Source organism: Scylla paramamosain, chromosome 17, assembly GCF_035594125.1.
Source record: "Scylla paramamosain isolate STU-SP2022 chromosome 17, ASM3559412v1, whole genome shotgun sequence".
In the NCBI taxonomy this organism is placed as follows: Eukaryota; Metazoa; Arthropoda; class Malacostraca; order Decapoda; family Portunidae; genus Scylla; species Scylla paramamosain.
Genome location: NC_087167.1, coordinates 567,501 through 577,964, shown reverse-complemented (window position 1 = coordinate 577,964; position 10,464 = coordinate 567,501).

Genomic DNA, 10,464 nt, shown 5'->3' with positions numbered 1-10,464 from the left:
GTAGCTTTGGCAGGACTGGTTGAGTTAACGTAAGCAGCGAGGTGTTGACTGATCATACCTCTCAGTAATGTGTCTAGATGCTGCCTTCAAACTAATGCTTCTGGTGGTGGAAACTTGGTTGTGAATATTTGCAGCATCGAATTGAAGTATAATGGAGGTAATGAGTGAAAGTGATGTGATAGGAGTCTAATGATAATGATGGTGGTGAGGAGGATACTTATATTGATAGTAATGATAATAATGATAATAATAATAATAATAATAATAATAATAATAATAATAATAATAATAGTAAAAATTATAATGGTAGCTAATAATAGTGATAGTGAAAATAAAAATCCAAGTCTTTCCTTTAATTTCTCTCCTTTTTCGTTTCTTTCATCACCTCTTTCACTCTTGTTTCCTGTTTTCCCTTTCTTTTCCTTGGTTTCATTTCCTCCTTCCTCATTTTTTTTATTTCAATTTCCTCATTGCCCATTTTTTCATCGCGTCTTTCTTGTTTCCTGTTTCCTGTTTTTTTTTTTTTTCTCTTAGTTATATTTTCTCCTTCCTCATTTTTCTTATATCTTGTTTCTTCTTGTCTTGTCATTTCTTCCTTATTTTTCTTCGGTTTTTTTTTCGTTTCTTGATTTGTTCTTTTCCTTCTTCGTTTTTTTTCCTCTTCCTCATCTTCCTTCACTTTTTTTCTTCTTTCGGTTCTTGGTGAGTTATTCTTTACCTCATTTTTGTTCTTGTCACGTGGGTTCTTCATGCATCTACTGCGTCACAACGAAAGAAATATATACAAGCTACGTGATCAGACAATACGCAATACTCAGCGCACCTTTATCCACTCACGATCTCTTGGTACTAATTGGAATTAACGGTGACGGGGCGAGTGAGTGTGTATTTACGGTGAAAATATATAAAAGGAAGACGGAGGAGGAGGAGAAAATGTTACAATCAAATCAGGTTTAGCAGGTTTACAAGGCGCTGTCTCGGCCGCGTGCGGAGGCGGGGCGGCGAGACTCTGTGGTGGGTTGTCATGGGTACTGTGGCCCTGCAGGGAGTGTACAGCGAGTGTCCAGCTTCCAGGGGCCTCTTGACCACCTTCAGGACCACAACAGTTTAATTTTAGTCTTGATATCATCGGAGGGGGATAGTTTTTCGTAATGATGGGGTTGAGAATAATTTGGTCAGCAATCCACTATAATTACGAGTTTGTTTACTTTATTGTTCGTAATTGTTATTGGTTTCGTGAAGCTTCGATGTTGTCTGATAGTGAATGCATGTGTATGTGTGTTGAAGTGGTCTGTGTGAGGGCAGTCTGGCCAGAATAAATTTGTTCAGAGATGCGCTAGAAAAGAATAAGGTACAGTTTGGTCAAGAAGTGATGTCATATTGTACAAAAATGTTTCATAACAAAAATCAGCATCAGACAGCTGCCTCCACCTCTCACAGTTCCAGTTCTTCTTGGCCTTTGTGGGACAATTGATATAAAAGCAGTCCAGTAGTCCATATATTAATTTGTGTTCCATTTATAGCCGTGAAATTCACTGGACTTTGTGACATCACTTCTTGGGGCAGCTGTTCATGTTGAAGGATAAAGGTATTTTGGGAAATGAACAGAGTGAAGTATTCTTGTCTTATTATTAAAGTGAAAGTTGAAATTGCAATGGTACAGTACTTCAGCTAGCACTTCTTTTCCAGTTTTTTTTTATGTCTGACTATGAATGTTGCCACAAGGTAATTCCAAGACCGAGTTATGAAATCTAGAACTGTGATGGATGTAGCGCGACGTGTTGTAGTCCACCGGAGTCCAGCGTTGTATGCCCCGGCGATTTAAACATGCTAATTTCAAGACTCTTATCCTTTAATTCTCGTTGATGATTGTTTACCTTTATTTAGGGGCTGGCACCTCACAGTGGGTCTTTTTTTTCTGCTTTTTTTTTTTTTGTCCTATGCCAGTCTCCCTCTTACATAAAAAAGAATAATGTTAATAAAAAAATAACACGCAAATCTAAACATAAAACAAAAAACATAGAAATTCAAACTCAGTAATGACACCAAAGGTAACAACAATAGGCGTCATATCATTCCTGGTACAAATGACCACCTTAGCTTAAGTATATGTTGGTTAGCCTTGACTGCCCCGCCACTACAGCTGAAATTGTTTTTAGGTTACACACACACACACACACACACACACGCACACACACACACACACACACACACACACACACACATATTACCACCAAGTTACTCCAATAATAATGTTGTTACGACGTCATAAGAAATATAAGCTCGTATTCATAAACGGTTTGGTTCTCATTATAATTATTTCAAAAGCCGCAGAGATGATCTTTGGCTGTCTTAAGTTGTGTTTTTGCCTTTGGTGTAGAAATCGTGTTCAATTACTTAAATTATGAACACAATCTTGAAAACACCACTAACTTCCACTACAATCTGCCAATAATATTCTAGATATGATGAAACGTTTTGGAACGCAGTTAATAGACCTTATACTGGAAAACCTTAATAAAGTATTGAACACACCTTAAGTATCCAAACAGCTTTCGTACCTGTTATAATCCTCCTAATTCCCAGTCCCCCTCTACTCGTTCTGAACACCACTGACCACGTTCCCTGCTGCTGGACCACCATCACCACAACGCCCTTTGCCATCTATCTCCCACCGTAACTCACAGTTGCTGGCAAGGGAGACACCAACAGTACTATAACTATTCATATAAATCCAGTACTCACAACCGGACCACCGGCAACCACCGAGTTAAACATAATAATTCAATTATAGAAAAAAAAAAAGACGCCTGACCTACCCCATCATCCATCATTCACTACTGTAAAGGGGAGATCTGTAGCACTATAGCCTTCCGGGCAGGCACTACAGCAGTGTTCACAGATGTTTACAGCCGCGCCACTGCAATCACCCTAGGAACAAGGTTTACGGTAATTTGAGTACTGGAAAAAAGAGGCCTGACCTACCCCAAGTGGCGCCCATTCGGGGTGTTGCCGGCACTTAAACTGGCCAAGGTTTTCTTTTTTCCTGCACCGCGACCCATAATGTCTTGCAATGATGCTTAATTCGAATTCATGACTTCGTTTTGTTATTTGGTTCTGCATTTATGTATATATTCTTTTTGCGATGACGTGAATGACTGCAGGCGTTCTCGTGTGAGTAAGTTTAGCTGGATGGCTGTTAGGTTCAGTAGTCGAGAGAGTTTTCACGAGTATTTTCATGATTCCAGTGAGAGTTCAATAAGGATTCTTCATCTTCACTGGCAAAAAATACCCATGAGAATCCAACTATTCACATATTTTGCAAATGAAGATAGTCCTTATGAGAGAACAAAGCGCATTAAAGTGATGCCAGTAATAGTTCAACAAGTACTTCACATCATCAGTAGCAAAAATACTCATGGGAATCCGACTCTTCATCTCTGTGGCCTCGAGATAATTCTTAGAGAGTTAAGGCTTTAAACATATCAGCCTTAGTATTTTCCAGTCCTACCCAATGGTGCAGCTCTTAACATTTTCCTCTGCTCTTCTCATGGGAACTGGTCTGAAGTTGTGGCCTTGCTCACATTGTACATAATAATAATACGTCTATTTATCTATACCTTGTTGTTTAGTGTCCTCGTTACTAGTGCAAAATTCATCCACTTAGATGTGAAGTCGCAGCTTTTGACATTCTTTTTAGCCTCTTTGTGGCTAATGAGTTTAATTAAGAGAAATACACTAAAACAACTTGTAACTAAATCAACCGTGCTTTTATTCTTTGTCTTTTTGTTGTTGTTGTTGTTATTATTATTATTATTATTATTATCATTAGTAGTAGTAGAAGTAATAGTAGTAGTATAGTAGTAGTAGTAGTAGTAGCAGTCGTAGTAGTAGTAATAGTAGTAGTAGTAGTAGTAGTAATAATAGCAGCAGTAGTTGTTTTTGTTGCTGTTTTTGTTGTTGTTGTTCTTGCTGTTTCATTATCGTCATTACCATCGTTATATAATTGTCACTTTGGGCATTATTATCGTCGTTGTTGCTGTCATCGTCTTCATCATTCATTATACAAAATTCTCACTGGTATGAATCTCACACTTGAACTAAAAAAAAAAAAAAAAAAATACAATTAACACGTGGATACTGGCGATGGTTTATCCAAGGCTTTTTTTTCCCCTGAAGACTGACCCTCCTCTGTACTTCCGGAGTCTACCCCTCTCTCTCTCTCTCTCTCTCTCTCTCTCTCTCTCTCTCTCTCTCTCTCTCTCTCTAGTATATCTATTTTGCAGGGCTACAAATTGCTTTATCCATTATCCTTGCAATGTTCCCTCTCACCTTCCCTCTCGTAAACTCAGGCCGCACCCATCCCGTCTGCATCCTTCCCTTCCTTCCCTTCTCTTCACCACTCCCTCTCAAGTAATTGCAGTGATTTATAGGGGGAGTTTTTATGGCAATGCATTTATCTGTCGAAGAACTTGGTACGATTCGAAGCTCCAGAACCTTGACTTAGAGAGAGAGAGAGAGAGAGAGAGAGAGAGAGTGACTGAGTGACGTAAAAAGTTAATCATAAGGCCATGAATTCTCACATAATAATAACTTTAGGTAAGAATATGATATAAGTTAGGCACCAAACATGCGTCTGTATGGAGAGAGGTTAGGTTTTAATCAAGTGGATACTGACAATGCCACCTTTAACCTCTGAAAGTCCCTGCAAAATATCTATATTAGCGATTATGTAAGAACGATATGAGGAGAGAGAGAGAGAGAGAGAGAGAGAGAGAGAGAGAGAGAGAGAGAGAGAGAGAGAGATGGAAGTTCATGCCTGTCCTAATATGGAGGTGGGGACAGCAGTTTGCCTTGCACGATGCCTCAAAGAAGTACGTTTAATTGATGCTTAATATACTTAGGAACACAAACTTATTGGGCCTTAAAACAGCGTAGACTTGCCCCCTCCTAATCCTCCTCCTCCCCCTCCTCCTATACCTCCTGTTTCTTCTTCCTCTTCATTAGTCCCTCTCCTTTACTCTCCTTCACTCTCTCCATACACTTACTCTTTCAGATTTCCGCTTCCTGTTTCTCTCTCTCTCTCTCTCTCTCTCTCTCTCTCTCTCTCTCTCTCTCTCTCTCTCTCTCTCTCTCTCTGTTTTTTTATGTAGTTGTCACATCCTCTCGTGTCTGGTGATTTATGTATTGTTGATGTTGTTATTGCTGTCGTTCTTCTTTTTGTTTGTCTGTCTCTTTGTTTGTTTGTTTGTTTTATGTAAGAGGGATACCGGCTAAGGGTAACAAAATTATAATAACAAAAAAAATCCCCACTGAGGCGCCAGTCCCCGTACAGCCCAAAGCAGTCGTCAAAAATGACGATCAAGCCATAGAAAGGAGGAAATGCAGAAACAGGTAGAGAGTTCCAGAGTTTGCCAGAGAAAGGGATGAATGATTGGGAACTGGTTAACTCTTGCATTAGAGAGATGGGCAGAATAGGGGTGAAAAAAAAGAGTCTTGTGCAGCGAGGCCGCAGGAGGAGGAGAGGTAGGCAGTTAGCAAGATCAGAAGAGCAGTTAGAAAATCAGTGATGAATAATAGGAAGAAAGTGGGTGGCAGGACAGACTCTTCTTGTCTGTATGTTTTGTCTGTCTGCCTTTTTTTTTTTTTTGCTTTTCTTTGCTGTTTTGTTTGCTGGGTCATTTGTCTGTTTGTGTATGTTTGTTTGTGTGTTTGTCTACCCGTCTGTCTTTTTTTTTTCTTTGTGTCTGTCTGCCTTTCCATGTTTGCCTCTCTCTCTCTCTCTCTCTCTCTCTCTCTCTCTCTCTCTCTCTCTCTCTCTCTCTCTCTCTCTCTCTCTCTCTCTGTCGGCGCCTGTTTTTTCACCGTCGGTAAAGAGGCCACCACGAGACCGGTGTCTTGCCAACAAAGGTCGCAAGATCAGGTTTAATCAACATATTTTTTTTCCTTTCATATGACAGTTACATGTATTTTTTCCCCCTTATGTATGTCTCTCTCTATATATATATATATATTTTTTTTTATATATATATCTTTGCAAGTCATGTTTTTTTTTTCCTTGTCATTTGTGTCTTCGTATATGCTGTACTTTCTCTAAATGTGGTTTTTTGAGTTCAAGTTTGTTTGTATCAGGAAGAAAGTCACACAAGCATAGATTGATATTGCGAGTGTATTTTGTTTATTTATTCATTTACGTAATTGTTTATTTAATTATTCATTTGTGTGTGTGTGTGTGTGTGTGTGTGTGTGTGTGTGTGTGTGTGTGTGTGTGTGTGTGTGTGTGTGTGTGTGTGTGTCTTGCATAAGCTGGTGATAATGAAGATGTTAAGTTTAAGGTATTACTATTATTATCATCATCATTGTTATTATTATTGTTGTTATTCTTGTTGCTGTTCATATTGTTGTTATCAATATTGATAATAATAATAATAATAATAATAATAATAGTAGTAGTAGTAGTAGTAGTAGTAGTAGTAGTAGTAGTAGTAGTAGTAGTAGTAGTAGTAGTTTTAGTGACCTGGTGGCGTGGTTTCAGATTCAGGGCTGAGGGGAGACAAAATCTAGAGTTCGCCTTGTTTTTATCCTGTAGCTTCTGTTCACGTGACTCTGGATAGGTAGGGGACGCAAGCCGAGGAGTTGTGACCCTTCTTCCCGACAGGAGTGGAAAACTAGGAAACCTTTTGCTAATCTTGTGCTGCATAAACTCGTGCTTGCACCTCACTACATTCACACATACACACACACACACACACACACATACACACACACACATACCTTTATTATTGTTAGTGTTTCTGATATTCTCGTAATGCACAAGTCCAAAAGAAGCAGCATAGAGTCAGTTGTAATGTGACAGATTGGCAGACAAGGAAACAAATGCATGGATATATTAAATGAATGCATGTTTCCCCTCACATAGAGAAAACATGCAGTGTTGCACATGCGCACTACATACTTCATTACACGTATAGGGGAGATAAATGCATTCAGAAAAATAATGAAGTGCGAGATAAAGACCTTAATCGGTTTTTTTCATGTCTCTCAATCACTCTCTGGACACGCATTCTTGTGTGTGTGTGTGTATGTGTGTGTGTGTGTGTGTGTGTGTGTGTGTGTGTGTGTGTGTGTCTAGACGCGTGAGTGCGTGAGCATAAGTCAGTTAGTCTTACACGTTAATTAAGATAAATCACGGGCTGGTGTTGAATTACAGTATGCTTTTAATTACCTATATAGTTTCTGGACCTGCTGGCGGACAAGAGTTGGCGGCAAGAAACCAGAGGCACCTGACAGTAACGAGAAAGCCTGTCAGTAAATAAAGCGCTGATGCAGACTTGGATGTTAGGTAACAAAGCGTTGTATTAATTCCCGAACCCGTGTTGGTGTAAAAATAAAGTTGAGGCAAGACCAGTTTCCTTGGGGCTGGCTGGCAGCCTCACGCCTCGCGGAGGCCTCGCTGGTGCCTGCCTGGCGGCGCTCAGCTGCTCGGCGCCTGCCTGCTGTCCCGCTCAGGCTGTTACAAGAGAGACCTGCTGAATGGTGGTGTTGGTGGTTGTGGTGGTGATAGTGGTGATGACGATGGTAGTAGTAATGGCGATGATGACTATTGTTCTTCTTTAATCTCCACTATCATTAATTATCGTCTACTACTTCTTCTAGGTCTTGTTAATTTTGTTCTTTGTTGTTGTGGCTGTTGCAGTTGTTGTTGTTGTTGTGGTGGTGGTGGTGGTGATGGGTTTCGTTTTTGTTGTTGTTGTTGCTTATTATTATTATTATTATTATTGTTTTTGTTGTTACTGCTGTTGTTAATTTTCAATAATATTACTGTCATTATTATTATTATTATTATTATTATTATTATTATTATTATTATTATTATTATTATTATTATTATTATCATTATTATTATTATTGTTGTCATCATTATCATCATCGTCGTCATCATCATCATCTTCATCATCATCATCACCATCATCATCATCATCATTGTCAATTTTTTTCTTTTTTACGTTCTGATACGAGAAGAAGCCACAGTGAGAAAAAAGAAAAGCCACAATCTCGCAGCCCCGCCCTTGTCTCTTCCACTCTTTCTTTCCTCATTGACATTTATCATATTCTCACCCTCGCCTCGTGGTGTCCTTTATGTCAGCCACACTCACATACTTACTAGTTGTAGCACAGACGGCACTGATTGGCGGCTCATCTTTATGTCCAGTCTGATGAGTGAAGCAGATAAGGAGCTCTTCATTAGCTCTTTTATTACTGCAGGTCCTTCTTATGCATACTAAAGTGTGATGCAAGTATTGAGTATGATTTAAAAAAGCGCTATTGTCAAGTAAGGGACTGGAGACATTCTATTGCCTGTGGTTATATATTTTTGCTTATGAAAATTATCAGAAGTGTTGATGTAGGACAAGTAGCGTCACGCTTCTTGGGCCTCGGCATAGGGAGTAGGGTTGCCAGCTTCTTTACGTTCCAGTCAAGTAAAAAGTGTCATGCAACATTTGGCAGTCAGTGTTATTCGGACGCAGCCCCCAGCATCGTGACCTTACGCCTTACGCCGTGACCTGACACGGCCACGCATGCTGTGACGTCAGTAGCGGGCCCAGACGCACACGCGGCTGCGCACTTTATATCCAGTTTTTATTTAATATATTACAGCCGTCTACATCGTGTATCTTTTAAACCTGGATACACCTGCACTCCTGTACTCAACTAACACAATGTTTCTTAAGGAGGATTATTTTGTTTTATGTACTAAAAAAAATGTAACTGAAATGTAAGATTACGCAGGAGTTATAAAATATTAACAATCAGTGGTGTTATCGCAGGCACATAGAAAGCACGTTCTAAAAGTAGTGAAAAAAATTGATTGGAGTCAGTTTGGTCTCTGAGGTGTCTGGGTGGCTCCTGTTATGGAGGTGAGAAAGTAGGTGTAAAAGTAGAGAGGCTGGAGACGTAAAAAAAAAAAAAAAAATGGTTCAAAGGATAGAGGAAGTTTGGCCTTTTAGAAATTGACACATTACACACTGCGCACACTACACACACACACACACACACACACGCACACACACACACTCCGGCTGACAGACTGACCAATTGACTACCTAACAGAATAATAACTACCTAGTAACTGACCAACTGATGGGTGTGTGAGTAACAAAGTAACTATCTAACCAAATAAATAAACAAACAACTTATTAATCAGCTAACTAACAGATACATGAACCAAGCAGCAGTTACAACACAAGTAATCGCAATTCCTCCTCATGAAACTCATTACTATTTGTGTGTCCAGTGAGAGACTTGCACGGCCTTGAAATGGTGGCGACTTCCGCGAAGATATTGCTGGCTGGCCTTTTTGAGAGTCAGGAATAATTCAAATGCCACTCACTGTAATACGTAAGGGAAAAATATAGAAGCTTCTCAGATAAGGATAAAAACTGTTGAGGCCACCAGGACACCCGCTCACCCCGACGCCTTGTTTTTTTTTTTTTTTTTTTTTCTTTTATCCAAGTGCTTCATCTTTCTGTCTTCGGTGTGACAGACACTAGACGGGATGGTATGTGTAGGAAGTGGAAGGTCTTTTAAAATTACGTTGGTTCTGTTAGCGTTATTTCCATTATTTCTGTTGCAAGGAATGGCTGTTGGGTGTCTTTTTTATTTTTTATTTTCTTGTGGTGATAATAATTTAGTGCCTTTGTATTTTTTTCTTTTCCTAATTCTTTTTTTTTTTTTTCCTTAGTACTTGTCAAGCCACGTGTTGCGAGACGATCACCTGTGCTGTCAGAAGAAGTTAAAACAATGGTGATGAAATATGACAGGTAGCATTTAATCAAACCGTTCAAGGCGAAGACTATACTTCGGAAAATGGCAGGCACACACACACACACACACACACACACACACACACACACACACACACACACACACACACACACACACACACACACACAAGGTCCTTTTACCTACATAAATTCGATGTGGATGAGGATGGGAGGAGACGGGTGTTTCTCTCTCTCTCTCTCTCTCTCTCTCTCTCTCTCTCTCTCTCTCTCTCTCTCTCTCTCTCTCTCTCTCTCTCTCATGCACACCCTCGCGCGTCAAATGATCATGTCCTTGTTAGACACAGTTTTCTTCGGAACACTGCGCCACGAGAGGACAGGTAAACAAAGCCTTACCGAGATGAGGCGGCATTTGCGCAGGTCATATGAAGGTCTGCATTTGCTTGCTTAAAAAAAAAGAATAAAGAAACTCGTGCGAGAACAATTCGTTATGATAACCAGTAAATTTGGCTTTAAAAATATTCCTTAGGCAATTTGACATTTTTTTTCCAAGTTTTTTTTTTTTTCACAATAATACTGAGATTTTTACAGTAAAGTCCTATTTCATCTCTCACCGTTACTCTCTCTCTCTCTCTCTCTCTCTCTATCTCTCTCTCTCTCTCTCTCTCTCTCTCTCTCTCTC